The sequence below is a fragment of the Corella eumyota genome, chromosome 6, assembly GCF_963082875.1.
Source record: "Corella eumyota chromosome 6, kaCorEumy4.1, whole genome shotgun sequence".
NCBI classification, from domain to species: Eukaryota; Metazoa; Chordata; class Ascidiacea; order Phlebobranchia; family Corellidae; genus Corella; species Corella eumyota.
This window is the reverse complement of record NC_137495.1, coordinates 12,639,332-12,655,904: the sequence shown is the minus strand read 5'-3', so window position 1 is coordinate 12,655,904 and position 16,573 is coordinate 12,639,332. Positions and strand designations below refer to the sequence as shown.

At 30.7% G+C, this 16,573-nt stretch overlaps 1 protein-coding gene across 8 annotated transcripts in view; it reads right to left on the bottom strand.

Moving 5' to 3' along the window:
• LOC145755412 (NACHT, LRR and PYD domains-containing protein 3-like) overlaps positions 1-16,573 on the bottom strand; it is an 86,433-nt gene that overhangs the window by 44,821 nt on the left and 25,039 nt on the right. For all 8 annotated transcript variants that reach the window (XR_014284200.1, XM_082571647.1, XM_082571646.1 and 5 more), the window contains 2 exons: positions 10,146-10,241; positions 5,703-5,804 (listed from right to left, as the gene is read on the bottom strand). The gene's annotated coding sequence lies outside the window, so the exon portion shown is untranslated. The remainder of the gene's footprint in view (positions 1-5,702; positions 5,805-10,145; positions 10,242-16,573) is intronic.

Below are 16,573 nucleotides of genomic sequence, written 5' to 3'. Positions count from 1 at the left end.
AAAAATCCCGTTTTAAAATGCTCATTAAATTTAACTCTTAACAGTCTTAAATTTAATATTCGCAAAGACAGCAGACAACATTAGTCTTTCTTTAACCAACTGAAGTACAATTATTACGTAAAATAAGGCACTGGACAATCGGTATTTGTTTCGCAATAATGCCAGTTTTAGACAATCTACAACGTGGTACGCAGAATATGCCGTGTTTTGGCAACATATAAAAAAAAATCGCTTATATAACTATCAATTATACGCAAAAAATGCAACATTTGCAAACAACCTAGGGGTGCCACATATATTCAGCACTTATTAAAATTATAAATGGGGGTGCATGAACCCCCTGCACCCCCAGGATCGACGTCAGTGCACATAGTAGCTAGCGACCACCAATATTCACAATTTATTTAAAACCCCAAGTACGAATTACCCATTGATATAGCGGCCTACAAGATTGTCTACAAGGCAAAAATTCCTGTAGTTTTAAGTATGGATCAACATAAACCTGAGTAAGGATTAACCCATAATCTTAACAAATACTTATAATTAATTTATGTTATTTTGAAATTTTAACATAAAAATATTTCAAACACCATTTTACCAAAAAAAATGCAACAAAAATATTAAAAACTCTCCAATCTTGGCCACTCACAAGCAAATGAGTGTAAATTAAATTTTTTGGTAACCAGACATTTTGATCAGCCCGAATATTTTTTTTTAAACAGCAAAGCGTTCGCATTTTAATTACCGCAAAATATTTTGTTCTCGCGTATTCATGGAAAGTTGTCTATTGTATTTGAAATAAAATAAGCATGAAATCAATAAATGTGTCATTTTTTAAGTACACAAACTAAATCCTATAAAAAAGTTAGTTTAAAAGCAAGTGGTTTTTGGCAACAAAAAATGCGTTAAGGTATCACGTATTTTGTGAAATAAATCCGTTTTTCTAAACAATATTTAAAGGAAAAAAACATCAATTCATGATTTTTTTACTAAATAATGTGTATAAATATGTTATTAGTTATTTGCCCGTGTTAAGTTATAAAAATGTGTAACCTAAAACACCAAAATAATGTTTAAAGTCGAACGCTTTCAAACGATAAAAAGAAAAGAAACAGCGAGTCTCGTTTTTCGTGTTTTATGACCAACATTTAGAGAAATAAATCATCATATAACTATTTATTGCTACAAAATTAGAAAAACATTCTTGTTATTTATTTCCTATGTGAACTTTTTAAATTAATAACACAAAATTATTTAAAAAAAAACGATTTAAAGTAGCACACTTTAAAGTGACAAAGCAATGCAAGTTTTGATCATTTTTTAAATGTTGTTATTTAAAACAATATTTAATTAAAATCAATTATATTATAAAAATGTTTGCACTAAATAATTTGTAAATATAAATTGTTTTTTTTTGCGTGTTTACTATTTAAATATATCCCTTAAAACTTTAAAAAAATTTAATTTAAATTCGACTTTTGTTAACTTTTCCGAATCAGTGAGATAAAGTCAGGATATACTGAATGACCTTCTGACTTAATTTAAAGAATTTCGCGTTATAACACCTGCTCATAGCAACGTTTTCGGCAAAAATGCTTTGATGTTGTCCGAAAGTGCGAGTGTCGCTTAAAAGCGGCTAAAATTTTAAAATTTAACACGGAAATTGGACGACAACATATTTTAGATCGATAATAAATAAAAAAATATTAATTTATTCTTCGTCAGCTTAAATTATTGCATTGAATAAGAGCATTTTTTGCGAAATACGACCAATCCACAACTCACGTTTCGCATTGTTGCCTAACTTTACACATTTTATCTTAAGTTTTTGAGTGTAAATTAACACGGTAACTAAATAACAACATGTTTTTAAACAAATTTTGTTTAAGAAAAATGTTTTTTTGCATTTTTTTAGTTAAAAAAATCGTCCACAATTTCGTTTGTTACTATGCGAAAAATATTTTTTGACGGCCTTCTGCGCCACTTTATTAAAATCAAAAAATATTGACCTTGTGTTTTCTATGCTGCAATTAGTTGGTGTGGCTGTTTTTTAAAGTCAAACAGTAACGTAGGCAAAACATATGTGATATTAAAATGCCAGTTCGAAATACGAATAAAATTTATATGTGAATTTAAAATAAAACGTAAATAATAACAAAAATATGAATTACTTCAAATAAAACTCTTTTAAACTTTGTATTTACTGCTGGCTTAAGTAAATAAGTCAGGCATGAAGAGGAAATGACTACAATATTAAAAAAACTACCCAAGCGTGAAGCTTGTAGTATAATTTAAGCCATTCCAACCCTCTTGTTAAAATTACTTTTGGTGCCAGATTGAAGCGTGGTTTATACTGCCGGCTTTAGTAAATATGCCAAACTCGAAGAATAAATTACTACAATTTTATCACAACTACACAAAGCTTGTCTGCACTATTCAAGCCATTTGTGTAAAAATATTTAAGCCATTTGTATAAACCTTTTGTATAGAAATTTTATCCTCCAGATTAGGGGTGGTTTATACTAAGCCAGACATGAGGGAAATTTTTTAGCAATATTTTAAAAACACATTTAGCTATGCCAACTAAAATGACTTTATATTAAGCCTTTTACAAGCTTCAACAAACTTTTGTAATTTAAACATGAAATAAATAACCAACAAAATTTTAGATGCACTTACAATCTGATCATTTAAAAATCATTTTATAATTTACAAAAAAAAAACGTTAAATTAATATTGTAATTGAAAACATATTGTGTTATTAGCTTTATGTTAATAAATTGTTTAAAAAGGTTTTACTGTTAAGTTACAGCATTGAGTTTAAAACAAAACAATATTAAATTTAAGTAACGCTTTTTCTTAAATATTTTCTTTTATAGCAAGAAACTATTTTTTCCCATGAGCAGAAATATAGTTAGATAGTTATGTCACTTCTCCTTAGTAAAGTAACAAAATACAGACGTTACCTTTATTATAAATTATAAAGGCCAACCAATATGCTTGCCCTAGTTACAAAGACTTTAAAAGAATAAATCAACTAATAAACATTGCTATAACATCAAAGCTACCACTTATACTTTATGTACAGTGCGACGCCGACAACAGTAAATTAAAAAACAACTGATAAAAATTTATTATTTTTGTTGTATACAAATTTTATTTCCATTACTACAAATGTTTAAAACCTGTGTTTTTAAATATATTGAGTTTTGCATACATCTAATGTCTATTTGTTTAAAGAAAAATATATACACATAGTCGTGGGCGTCAATCCAAAAAAATAAATAAATAAATTTATGGGGTGCCAAAAAATAGTAAAATCTTCGCTAAAAATCCTGTTTTGAAGTGCTCATTAAACTTAACTCTTAACAGTCTTAAATTTAATATTCGCAAAGATAGCAGACAACATTAGTCTTTAACCAACTGAAGTACAATTATTACGTAAAATAAGGCACTGGACAATCGGTATTTGTTTCGCAATAATGCCAGTTTTAGACAATCTACAACGTGGCACGCAGAATACGCCGTTTTTGGCAACATATCAACAAAAAATCGCTTATATAACTATCAATTATACGCAAAAATTCAACATTTGCAAACAACCTAGGGGTACCACATATATTCAGCACTTATTAAAATTATAAATGAGGGTAAATGAACCCCCTGCACCCCCAGGATCGACGCCAGTGCACATAGTAGCTAGCGACCACCAATATTCACAATTTATTTAAAAACCCCCGAGTACGAATTACCCATTGATATAGCGGCCTACAAGATTGTCTACAAGGCAAAAATACGTGTAGTTTTAAGAATGGATTAACATAAACTTAAGTAAGAATTAACCCATAATCTTTAACAAAATACTTTTAAATAATTCATGTTATTTTGAAATTTTAACATAAAAATATTTCAAACACCATTTTACCAAAAAAATGCAACAAAAATATTAAAAACTCTTTAATCTTGGCCACTTAGAAGGAAATGAGTGTAAATAAAATTGTTGGTAACCAAACATTTTGATCAGCCCGAAGATTTGTTTTAAAAAGCGGGGCGTTTGCATTTCAATTACCGCGAAATATTTTGTTTTCGCGTATTCATGGAAAGTTGTCTATTGTATTTGAAATAAAATAAGCATTGACTCAATAATTTGTTTAATAAATAATGTGAAAAAATATGTTGTCTTTCATTTCCTACGTCAATTTTTCATTTACACAAACTAAATCCTATAAATAAGTTAGTTTAAAAGCAAGTGGTTTTCAGAAGCAAATGCGTAATACCATAACGTATTTTGTGGAATAAAGCCGTTTTTCTGAACAATATTTAAAGGAAATAAAACATCAATTTATAATTTATTTACTAAATAATGTGTATAAATATGTTATTAGTTATTTGCCCGTGTCAAATTATATCAAAGTATAAACTAAAACAAGGAAATGTCGAACGCTTTCAACCGATAAAAAGAAGAGAAACAGCGAGTCTCGTATTCCGTGTTTTAAGACCAATATTTAAAGAAAATAAATCATCATAGAACTATTTTTTGCTACAAAATTAGCAAAACATTATTGTTATTTATTTCCTATGTTAACTTTTTAACTTTATAACACAAAATTATTAAAAAAAACGATTTAAAATAGCGCACTTTAAAATGACAAAAACAATGCAAGTTTTAAATCATTTTTTAAATCTCGTTATTTAAAACAATATTTGATAAAAATTAAATATATTATAAAAATGTTTTCACTAAATAATTTGCAAATATAAATTGTTTTTTTTTTTTGCGTGTTTAATATTTAAAAATATTCCTTAAAACTTGTAAAAAAATGTAATTTAAATTGGCGTGTTTTTGTTAACTATACTGAATCAGTGAGATTAAGTCAGGATGTACTGAACGACCTTCTGACTTAATTTAAAGAATTTCGCGTTATAACACCTGCTCATAGCAACGTTTTCGGCAGAAATGCTTTGATGTCAACTCGAAAATGCGAGAAAGTGCGAGTGTCGCTTAAAAGCGCCTAAAATTTTTAAATTTAACACCGAAATTGGACGACAACATATTTTTGATCAATAATAAATAAAAAAATATCAATTTATGCTCCGTTAACTTGAAATATTGCATTGAATAAGAGCATTTTTTGCGTAATACGATCAATCGACAACTCACGTTTCGCATTGTTGCCTAACTCTATACATTTTATCTTAAGTTTTTGAGTGTAAATTAACACGGTAACTAAATAACAACATGTTTTTACACAAATTTTGTTTAAGGGAAATGTTTTTTTGCATTTTTTTGTAACAATATCGTCTGTTACTACGCGAAAAATATTTTTTTTGACGGGCTTCTGTCTATTTCTTTGCATTAATTTAATATTCATTAATTAACTTTTAATGACTTTATTAATGCGCTAAAAATCATAAAAGTTTAATATACAAGTTTTACTAAAACATAGTCATTAACTCATGTTAGAATAACTTTTAGACTAGAGCAAAACGTTAACGAATATGCTTGGTTGGTTTTAGTGCTATTATAATGCCATCGTGTATGTATGGCTAAAGTTACAAGTTTTTGTTTAATTTAAAATTGGGGTCTAATCTTCCTCTAAAAAATAAATTGCTAGGGACAAAAAATAACATTTTCCATTTTTTAAAGCTTCTGTTTTACTAAAACAAAGACAAAACCATTAACAACAATAAAAAATATTAACCTTGTGTTTTCTATGCTGCAATTTAGATGATGTGGCTGTTTTCCGAAGTCACGTAGTTACAGAAAATATTTGTTAACACAAAAAAGTGATTGGTGCTGAAATCTAAATAAAAATAAAATATCAAAATACGTTAATCTCACAAATAACTGCACTCTTTCTATTAGCACAAAAAAAAAATTTTGTAACAAAAAAACTATTAATTATTGCCAGCAAACTAATTTCTGTTTTTTTAAAAGACAAACACAATCCTTAACATTTATAAACCTTTAACAATTAAGTTAATATTACAAATAGATACCAGGCACCAAGCTTACTACTTGATTATTGAATGTACCAATAAACATATTTTAAAGTTAATTACTTTTTGGTTAATGGGCCTACAAGTAACAACAAATTTAAATTTTTCTTTATATAACTAATAATTTCAGATTGCCAATTTATATTTAAGCATAAAAAAATAAAAAAACAATTTATTTTACTTTGTTAGAGTTTTAAGAAGACAACATAAATTTTTATATTTTTTAATATTTATACTTCATTTTTTTATAAAATTTAACTGTAATGCTACAAAGCGTGCATGTATAATTAAAGTTATATAAACGGGTCCACATAACTTTGTTTCAACAGCTTAAGTTAATGATAGGCAAAGACTAATCCATATTTTTACAATAAGAAAATCTATAACCACTTTATACTATTTATAGCATTATCTAGTTCAACGCTATAAACTGTATGAACTTCTGCTGAACCAGCACTTAATCTGTTAATCACCAGCATAATTATCGGGCAATTATAAATCTATATTATTCCAAACTGCCACATCCAAGTTGAGATTAGATCGGGTTAACAAATGGTCAAGCATTCGACCTTCCCACATTGAGGATAAAGATATTTACAAAAACAGATATATCGCCACTATATAACCAAAACAAGGATGTTATTTTATGCTAGAAAAACTTTTAACCAAGGCCACTGCTCTTATACAAGGTGGCACACAAATTATTTATAAAATCAAAAAATAACAACCTTGTGTTTTCTATGCTGCAATTAGTTGGCATGGCTGTTTTTTAAAGTCAAACAGTAACGTAGGCAAAACATAACTGATATTAAAAGGCCAGTTCGAAATACGAATAAAACTTATATGTGAATTTAAAAAAAACGTAAATAATAACAAAAATATGAATTACTTCGAATAAAACTCTCTTAAACTTTGTATTTACTGCTGGCTTTAGTCAATAAGTCAGGCATGAAGAGTAAATGACTACAATTTTAACACAACTACAAAGCATGTCTGCACTATTCAAGCCATTTGTGTAGAAATATTTAAGCCATTTGTATAAACCTTTTGTATAGAAAAATTTTTCTCCAGATTAGGGATGGTTTATACTAAGCCAGACATGAGGGAAATTGTTTAGCAATATTTTAAAAACACATTTAGCTATGCCAACTAAAATGACTTTATATTAAGTCTTTTACAAGCTTCAACAAACTTTTGTAATTTAAACATGAAATAAATAACCAACAAAACTTAGACGAACTTACAATCTGATCATTTAATAATCATTTTATAATTTACAAAAAAAAAGTTAAAATAATATTGTAATTGAAAACATATTGTGTTATTAGCTTTATGTTAATAAATTGTTTAAAACAGTTTTGCTGTTAAGTTACAGCATTAAGTTTAAAACAAAACCATGTTAAATTTAAGTAACGCTTTTTCTTAAAAATATTCTTTTATAGCAAGAAACTATTTTTCCCATGAGCAGAAATATAGTTAGATAGTTATGTCACTTCTCTTTAGTAAAGTAACAAAATACAGACGTTACCCTTATTATAAATTATAAAGACCAACCCCTATGCTTGCTCTAGTTACAAAAATTTTAAAAGAATAAATCAATTAATAAACATTGCTATAACATCAAAGCTACCACTTATACTTTATGTACAGTGCGACACCGACAACAGTAACTTAAAAAACAACTGATAAAAATTTATCAGAAACGCAATTTTTGTTGTATATAAATTTTATTTCCATTACTACAAATGTTTAAAACCGTGTTTTTAAATATATAAAGTTTTGCATACATCTAATGTCTATTTGTTTAAAGAAAAATATATACACATAGTCATGGGCGTCAATCCAAAAAAAAAAATAAATAAATTTAGGGGTGCCAAAAAATAGTAAAATCTTCGCTAAAAAATTCCGTTTTGAAGTGCTCATTAAACTTAACTCTTAACAGTCTTAAATTTAACATTCGCAAAGATAGCAGACAACATTAGTCTTTAACCAACTGAAGTACAATTATTACGTAAAATAAGGCACTGGACAACCGTTATTTGTTTTGCAATAATGCCAGTTTTAGACAATCTACAACGTGGCACGCAGAATATGCCGTTTTTTGGCAACATATCAACAAAAAAGCGCTTATATAACTATAATTATACGCAAAAAATGCAACGTTTGCAAACAACCCAGGGGTGCCACATATATTCAGCACTTATTAAAATTATAAATGGGGGTAAATGGACCCCCTGCACCCCCAGGATCGACGTCAGTGCACATAGTAGCTAGCGACCACCAATATTCACAATTTATTTAAAAACCCCCGAGTACGAATTACCCATTGATATAGCGGCCTACAAGATTGTCTACAAGGCAAAAATTCCTGTAGTTTTAAGTATGGATCAACATAAACTTAAGTAAGGATTAACCCATAATCTTTAACAAAATACTTAAGAATAATTCATGTTATTTTGAAATTTTCAGCCCGAAGATTTTTTTAAAATAGCGGGGCGTTAGCATTTCAATTACCGCGAAATATTTTGTTCTCGCGTATTCATGGAAAGTTGTCTTTTGTATTTGAAATAAAATAAGCATTGAATCGATAATTTGTTTAATAAATAATGTGAAAAATAATGTGAAAAAATATGTTGTCTTTCATTTCCTGCGTCAATTTTTCGTTTACACAAACTAAATCCTATAAAAAAGTTAGTTTAAAAGCAAGTGGTTTTCAGAAGCAAATGCGTAATACCATAACGTATTTTGTGGAATAAAGCCGTTTTTCTGAACAATATTTAAAGGAAATAAAACATCAATTTATAATTTATGTGTATAAATATGTTATTAGTTATTTGCCCGTGTCAAGTTATATCAAAGTATAAACTAAAACAAGGAAATGTCGAACGCTTTCAAGCGATAAAAAGAAGAGAAACAGCGAGTCTCGTATTTCGTGTTTTAAGACCAATATTTAAAGAAAATAAATTATCACATAACTATTTTTTGCTACAAAATTAGCAAAACATTCTTGTTATTTATTTCCTTTGTTAACTTTATAACTTAATAACACAAAATTATTAAAAAAAAAACGATTTAAAGTAGCATACTTTAAAGTGACAAAAGCAATGCAAGTTTTGATTATTTTTTAAATGTCGTTATTTAAAACAATATTTGATAAAAATTAATTATATTATAAAAATGTTTTCACTAAATAATTTGCAAATATAAATTGTTTTTTTTTTGCGTGTTTACTATTTAAATATATCCCTTAAAACTTGTAAAAAATGTAATTTAAATTGGCGTGTTTTTGTTAACTATCCTGAATCAGTGAGATTAAGTCAGGATGTACTGAACGACCTTCTGACTTAATTTAAACAATTTCGCGTTATAACACCTGCTCATAGCAACGTTTTCGGCAGAAATGCTTTGATGTTGTCCGAAAATGCGAGAAAGTGCGAGTGTCGCTTAAAAGCGCCTAAAATTTTAAAATTTAACACGGGAATTGGACGACAACATATTTTTGATCAATAATAAATAAAAAAATATCAATTTATGCTCCGTTAGCTTGAATTATTGCATTGAATAAGAGCATTTTTGCGTAATACGACCAATTGACAACTCACGTTTCGCATTGTTGCCTAACTCTATACATTTTATCTTAAGTTTTTGAGTGTAAATTAACACGGTAACTAAATAACAACATGTTTTTACACAAATTTTGTTTAAGGGAAATGTTTTTTTGCATTTTTTTGTAACAATATCGTCTGTTACTACGCGAAAAATATTTTTTTTGACGGGCTTCTGTCTATTTCGTTGCATTAATTCAATATTCATTAATTAGCTTTTAATGACTTTATTAATGCGCTAAAAATTATAAATGTTTAATATACAAGTTTTACTAAAACATAGTCATCAACTTATGTTAGAATAACTTTTAGACTAGAGCAAAACGTTAACAAATATGCTTGGTTGGTTTTAGTGTTATTATAATGCCATCGTGTATGTATGGCTAAAGTTACAAGTTTTTGTTTAATTTAAAATTGGGGTCTAATCTTCCTCTAAAAAATAAATTGCTAGGGACAAAAAAAAATATTTTTCCTTTTTTTTAACGCTTCTGTTTTACTAAAACAAAGACAAAATCATTAACAACTATAAAAAATATTAACCTTGTGTTTTCTATGCTGCAATTTAGATGATGTGGCTGTTTTCCAAAGTCACGTAGTCACAGAAAATATTTGTTAACAAGTGATTGGTGCTGAAACCTAAATAAAAATAAAATATCAAAATCTGTAATCTCACAAATAACTGCACTTTTTCTATTAGCACAAAAGTGAAAAATAAATTTTGTAACAAAAAAATATTAATTATTGCCAGCAAACTAATTTCTGTTTTTTTTCGACCTTCTCACATTGAGGATAAAGATATGTACAAAAAAAGAATATCGCCACTATATACCCAAAACAAGGATGTTATTTTATGCTAGAAAAACTTTTAACCAAGGCCACTGCTCTTATACATTAAGCCACCGCTCTTATACAAGGTGGCACATGGAAAATAATATTAAAATCAAAAAATAACAACCTTGTGTTTTCTATGCTGCAATTAGTTGGTGTGGCTGTTTTTTAAAGTCAAACAGTAACATAGGCAAAACATAAGTGATATTAAAAAGCCAGTTCGAAATACGAATAAAACTTATATGTGAATTTAAAAAAAAACGTAAATAATAACAAAAATATGAATTACTTCGAATAAAACTCTCTTAAACTTTGTATTTACTGCTGGCTTTAGTCAATAAGTCAGGCATGAAGAGTAAATAACTACAATATTATAAAAACTACCCAAGCTTAAAGCTTGTAGTATAGTTTTAGCCATTCCAACCCTCTTGTTAAAATTACTTTTGGTGCCAGATTGAAACTTGGTTTATGCTGCCGGCTTTAGTAAATAAGCCAAACTTGAAGAATAAATTACTACAATTTTATCACAACTACACAAAGCATGTCTGCGCTATTTAAGCCATTTGTGTAGAAATATTTAATCCATTTGTATAAACCTTTTGTATAGAAAAATTTTTCCCTAGATTAGGGGTGGTTTATACTAAGCCAAACATGAGGGAAATTTTTAGCAATATTTTAAAAACACATTTAGCTATGCCAACTAAAATGACTTTATATTAAGCCTTTTACAAGCTTCAACAAACTTTTGTAATTTAAACATGAAATAAAATAAATAACCAACAAAAACTTAGACGCACTTACAATCTGATCATTTAAAAATCATTTTATAAATTATAAAAAAACAGTTAAATTAATATTGTAATTGAAAACATATTGTGTTATTAGCTTTATGTTAATAAATTGTTTAAAAAAGTTTAACTGTTAAGTTACAGCATTAAGTTTAAAACAAAACCATGTTAAATTTAAGTAACGCTTTTTCTTAAATGTATTCTTTTATAGCAAGAAACTATTTTTTCCCATGAGCAGAAATATAGTTAGATAGTTATGTCACTTCTCTTTAGTAAAGTAACAAAATACAGACGTTACCCTTATTATAAATTATAAAGGCCAACCACTATGCTTGCTCTAGTTACAAAGACTTTAAAAGAATAAATCAACTAATAAACATTGCTATAACATCAAAGCTACCACTTATACTTTATGTACAGTGCGACGCCGACAACAGTAAATTAAAAAGCAACTGATAAAAATTTATCAGAAACGCAATTTTTGTTGTATATAAATTTTATTTCCATTCTTACCAATGTTTAAAACCGTGTTTTTAAATATATTGAGTGTTGCATACATCTTATGTCTATTTGTTTAAAGAAAAATATATACACATAGTCGTGGGCGTCAATCCAAAAATAAATAAATAAATAAATTTAGGGGTACCAAAAAATAGTAAAATCTTTGCTAAAAAATTCCGTTTTAAAGTGCTCATTAAACTTAACTCTTAACAGTCTTAAATTTAATATTCGCAAAGATAGCAGACAACATTAGTCTTTAACCAACTGAAGTACAATTATTACGTAAAATAAGGCACTGGACAATCGTTATTTGTTTCGCAATAATGCCAGTTTTAAACAATCTACAACGTGGCACGCAGAATATGCTGTTTTTTGGCAACATATCAAAAAAAAATCGCTTATATAACTATAATTATACGCAAAAAATGCAACATTTGCAAACAACCTAGGGGTGCCACATATATTCAGCACTTATTAAAATTATAAATGGGGGTAAATGGACCCCCTGCACCCCCAGGATCGACGCCAGTGCACATAGTAGCTAGCGACCACCAATAATCACAATTTATTTAAAACCCCCCGAGTACGAATTACCCATTGATATAGCGGCCTACAAGATTGTCTACAAGGCAAAAATTCCTGTAGTTTTGAAAATGGATCAACATAAATGTAACATATATGTTTTGTCATGCGTCGGTGGCTCCTGACACCTGACAGTCTGTATATGCCCTAGTATATCTAATTAATTAACCTTATCGGGATTTCCTGCCCTAAACGTAAATGTAGCGCCGAATGTTGTATGTAGCGCCTACCAAAAGGTTAGTTCTGACTTGGGTGCGGTTAGGTGTAGTCGTATTGTTTTTATACTGTTTTATTACTCTTATGTTTTTATTGCAAGTATTGTTTTAGTAGTTTTTATTGATTATTAAAAGTAAGCTTACACACCCACCGTACATGTTAATATAAATAACAGAGTTAGCCAACTTGGTTTTTACGATGAACCGTTAAAGCGGAGTATCCTAGGTTTTACTAAATTAGGGAGATCGTCTTGTCCTAATAAACAGTTCAGGGTGAGGGTTATATATTATTAGGACCTTTATTATATCGCCACCTAAACATTAGGCTAAATTACGAGACGATCAAACTTATCTTGTAACAAATTGGCGAGCGCGCCAGGACCCCGCCACCGTGCTAGCTCTGTTAGATATAGTCAGGACTCTAGTTAAATATAGTAGCTATTTTAATATTGCAAATTGTTCTTACCTTTTAAAATTTAACTATGTCTTTTAATTTATATACAACACCGCCTCGATTTATTATGGGCGAGGATTTTAAAGAATTTTTAAATGTGTTTAACTCTTACTGTAAGAGCGCTGGTGCTACGGACGATCAAAAAAAACATATTTTTTTAAGCTGTATTGATCAAGATCTCAAATGGATAATCCAGGAAAAAGATGCGAGTTTATATCCACTTGAATTCGACGAACTAATCAGTAGGGGAATAAAAGCAACAGTGAACGACCAACATGCCTTTAAGATACGAACACAACTTAGCGAACGTATACAAATGCCTGAAGAGGATGTACGCACTTTTGTTTATGCGATTAGAAATTTGGGGGATAGGGCTTACCCTAAGGCGGCTGAATGCAATTTAAAAAATGAAATCATGTACATTTCCCTACTACGCGGTCTTAGGAATCAAAATCTTCGTAACCTAATTCAAAACAATCAAGAAAATAAACGAGATTTTTTATTAGCTGCTAACCAGGCCATGGAAGCCAATAACTCCACATCGTCACATTCATTGGTGCTTGCGAACGTTGAGAAACAATCTTCCAAAAATGACCTGGCACTAATTCTTGAAAAAATCGAAAACATGCAAACTGTTGCAAAAACGAAAACTGAGGAGATAACAACAACCATTTCGACAATGCAGACCGAAATGAATTTGATAAAATCACAAATGGCTGGGCCGTCACGTAGACAGCCATACAAGGAAAGGCCCGATTCCTGGGTGCCCTATAGAAACCGTGAGTGTTTTTATTGTTTTGACTATTGACATATAAGACAAAATTGTCCCAGGTATATATAAGTAAAAATATACCGTATAACGTTCGTAACACTTATAGAAGACCACACCAGCAGACTGGGACGACGCCCACAATACCAACCACGACCCGACCCGAGGTTTTAGTTACAATAAAAAGACCCCGTAAAAAAATATTCAACCCGAACAACCTGCTCTACCTATAACTAAAAATGCGGCACAAGGTAACTCGTTACGTCGTTTTGTAAATTTATTAGTTGAAAATTTACCTGTTTGCGCTTTGTTGGATACTGGTGCCAGTGTTACCTTAGTGCACCAGCGTGTTTGGGATAAACTAAGAAAAGGCACTAAAAATGTTACTAAACCCCCTGAGTCCTCCCCTAATTTAGTGGGCGCTAATGGTAGTCCTCTAATTATAACTGACATGGCATCACTACCAGTTACCTTGGGGAATGTAACGTCATGGTTACAAATGTTTATAAGCCCAGATATTTCCCACGGCTTCATTCTGGGACTGGACTTTTTACAAAGGGAAAATGTCAAATATGTTATAAATCCAATTATTTAACCCTGGGTCGTACGTCAGTGCCCATTATAAGTAAACCTTATATATTTCAACGCCATGAGGCATTTTTAATAGAGGAAGTTTCCGTTCCAGCTTTCACGGAGTTAAGGCTGTTAGCAAAGTGTAATAATAATTTAATAGCAGCTTCAATACCTAACATGTCTGTTTTGGTGGAGCGAAATATAGAATTTGGTGAACGTTATGGCCTTCTTGTTGCTTCGGCAATAACCAACATAAAATCGAATTTAGTTGAAGTAAGAATAGCTAACCTGACCGATGATAGCGTCACTTTACACAACGGTGTGCGATTAGCAACAGTATCCCCCGTTTCAGCCATAGGTTCCGATAGTTGCCGAATACCTGGTACCTGTGCTATCATCAATCAAGCATCGCATAAATGTACATGCAAAAATTCGTCCTGTTTTAAGTTACTTGAACATGATCATTCGGTTGAAGAAATACAGCCTACCTCGAGCCAACATCAAGTAGATCACGCAGAAGATAGCGTCAATATAAGCAAAACTCTGACAGAAAGTCAACGCCAGATTGTAATAAAAATGGTAAAGCAATATAAATGTGTCTTCTCCACCTCGCCTTATGAAATAGGAAGGACGAATCTTGTCAAACATGAAATAGACACGGGCAGTAGTAAACCTGTTCGACAAGCGCCAAGGCGTGTTTCCCATAAATATAAAGACAACGTTGAACAAATTATTAAAGAAATGCGTAAACAGGATCTAATTCAACCCTCTCAGTCCCCCTGGTCAAGTTCTGTGGTTCTAGTAAAAAAGAAATCAGGAGAAACTAGGTTTTGTGTAGACTATCGGCTGGTCAACGCCATCACTAAGAAAAACAGCTATCCAATACCCAGAGTCGATGAAAGCCTAGACGAAATGTCTCAGTCTGTTTATTTTTCCACACTAGACCTTCGGTCTGTTTATTACCAGATTCCAATGGACAAAGCCTCAAGGGAGAAAACTGCCTTTGCTAGCCACATGGGTTTATATGAATTCAAGGTCATGCCTATGGGTTTGCGTAATTCAGCAGCGAGTTTCCAGCGTCTTATGCGTATTGTACTGAACGGGATTGAATGGCAGGGAGCATTAGCCTATTTGGATGACATCATTGTGTACTCGAAAACCTTTGAAGAACATGTAAGGCGCCTTAGAGTAGTTTTCGCTCGCCTACAATCGGCTGGGTTAACTTTAAAACCATCAAAGTGTTCATTTTTTAAACATAAAGGAAGTTTTTTGGGGCATATTGTGTCGCGCGATGGAATTAAATGTGACCCTGACAAAATAAAAGCAGTCAAAAAATGGCCAATTCCAAAAAATGTAAAACATGTACGTCAATTTGTTGGTTTAACATCGTATTACCGGAAATTCATTAAAGGCTATGCCAACATTGCCGGGCCATTACATAAGCTAACAGAAAAGGGGAAAAAGTTTAACTGGACTGATGAATGTCAGGAATCATTTATTTCTTTAAAACATCGACTAACAGAAACTCCAATTCTTCAATACCCTAATTTTGACAAGCCTTTTATATTGGACACCGATGCATCTAATCACGCCATCGGGTGTGTTCTATCCCAAGAACAAAATGGAAAAGAACACGTGGTTGCCTATGGTAGTAGAACTTTGTCAAAAGCCGAAAGAAATTATTCTACCACAAGAAAAGAATTGCTGGCCATCGTATTTGCCACGAAACTATTTCGATGTTATCTGATAGGAGATAAATTTACCATTCGCACCGACCATTCTTCGCTTCGGTGGTTATGGAAATCAAAAGAGTTGTATGGTCGATGCGCTAGATGGGTGGAACATCTAGCTGGGTACAATTTCGAACTAATTCACCGGCCAGGAAATAAACATGGAAATGCCGACTCCCTTAGCAGACTGGAGCCAATTCCCAATGATTTTCACTACAACATACAACAAAATAAACAACCTTGCAACGCAATTGAAAGTTTGGAATTCAGCCTCGAGCCAGAGATATCAAAAACAAAAATCGCGGAATTACAACAGGCTGATAAAAACATAGCCCCCATTTTTGATTGGTTAAAAAAGGGAATAAGACCAAACCAAAAAACGGTAAAGAAATTACCTCCAGCCAGTAAACACTACTGGAACAAATTCGACCACTTGGTGTGTAGAAATAATATTGTTTACTTTGGGGAAAAATGTTCGTCCTTGTCAGCGGAAATGGTCTACAAAGTTGCCGGATTCTTTAATAGATA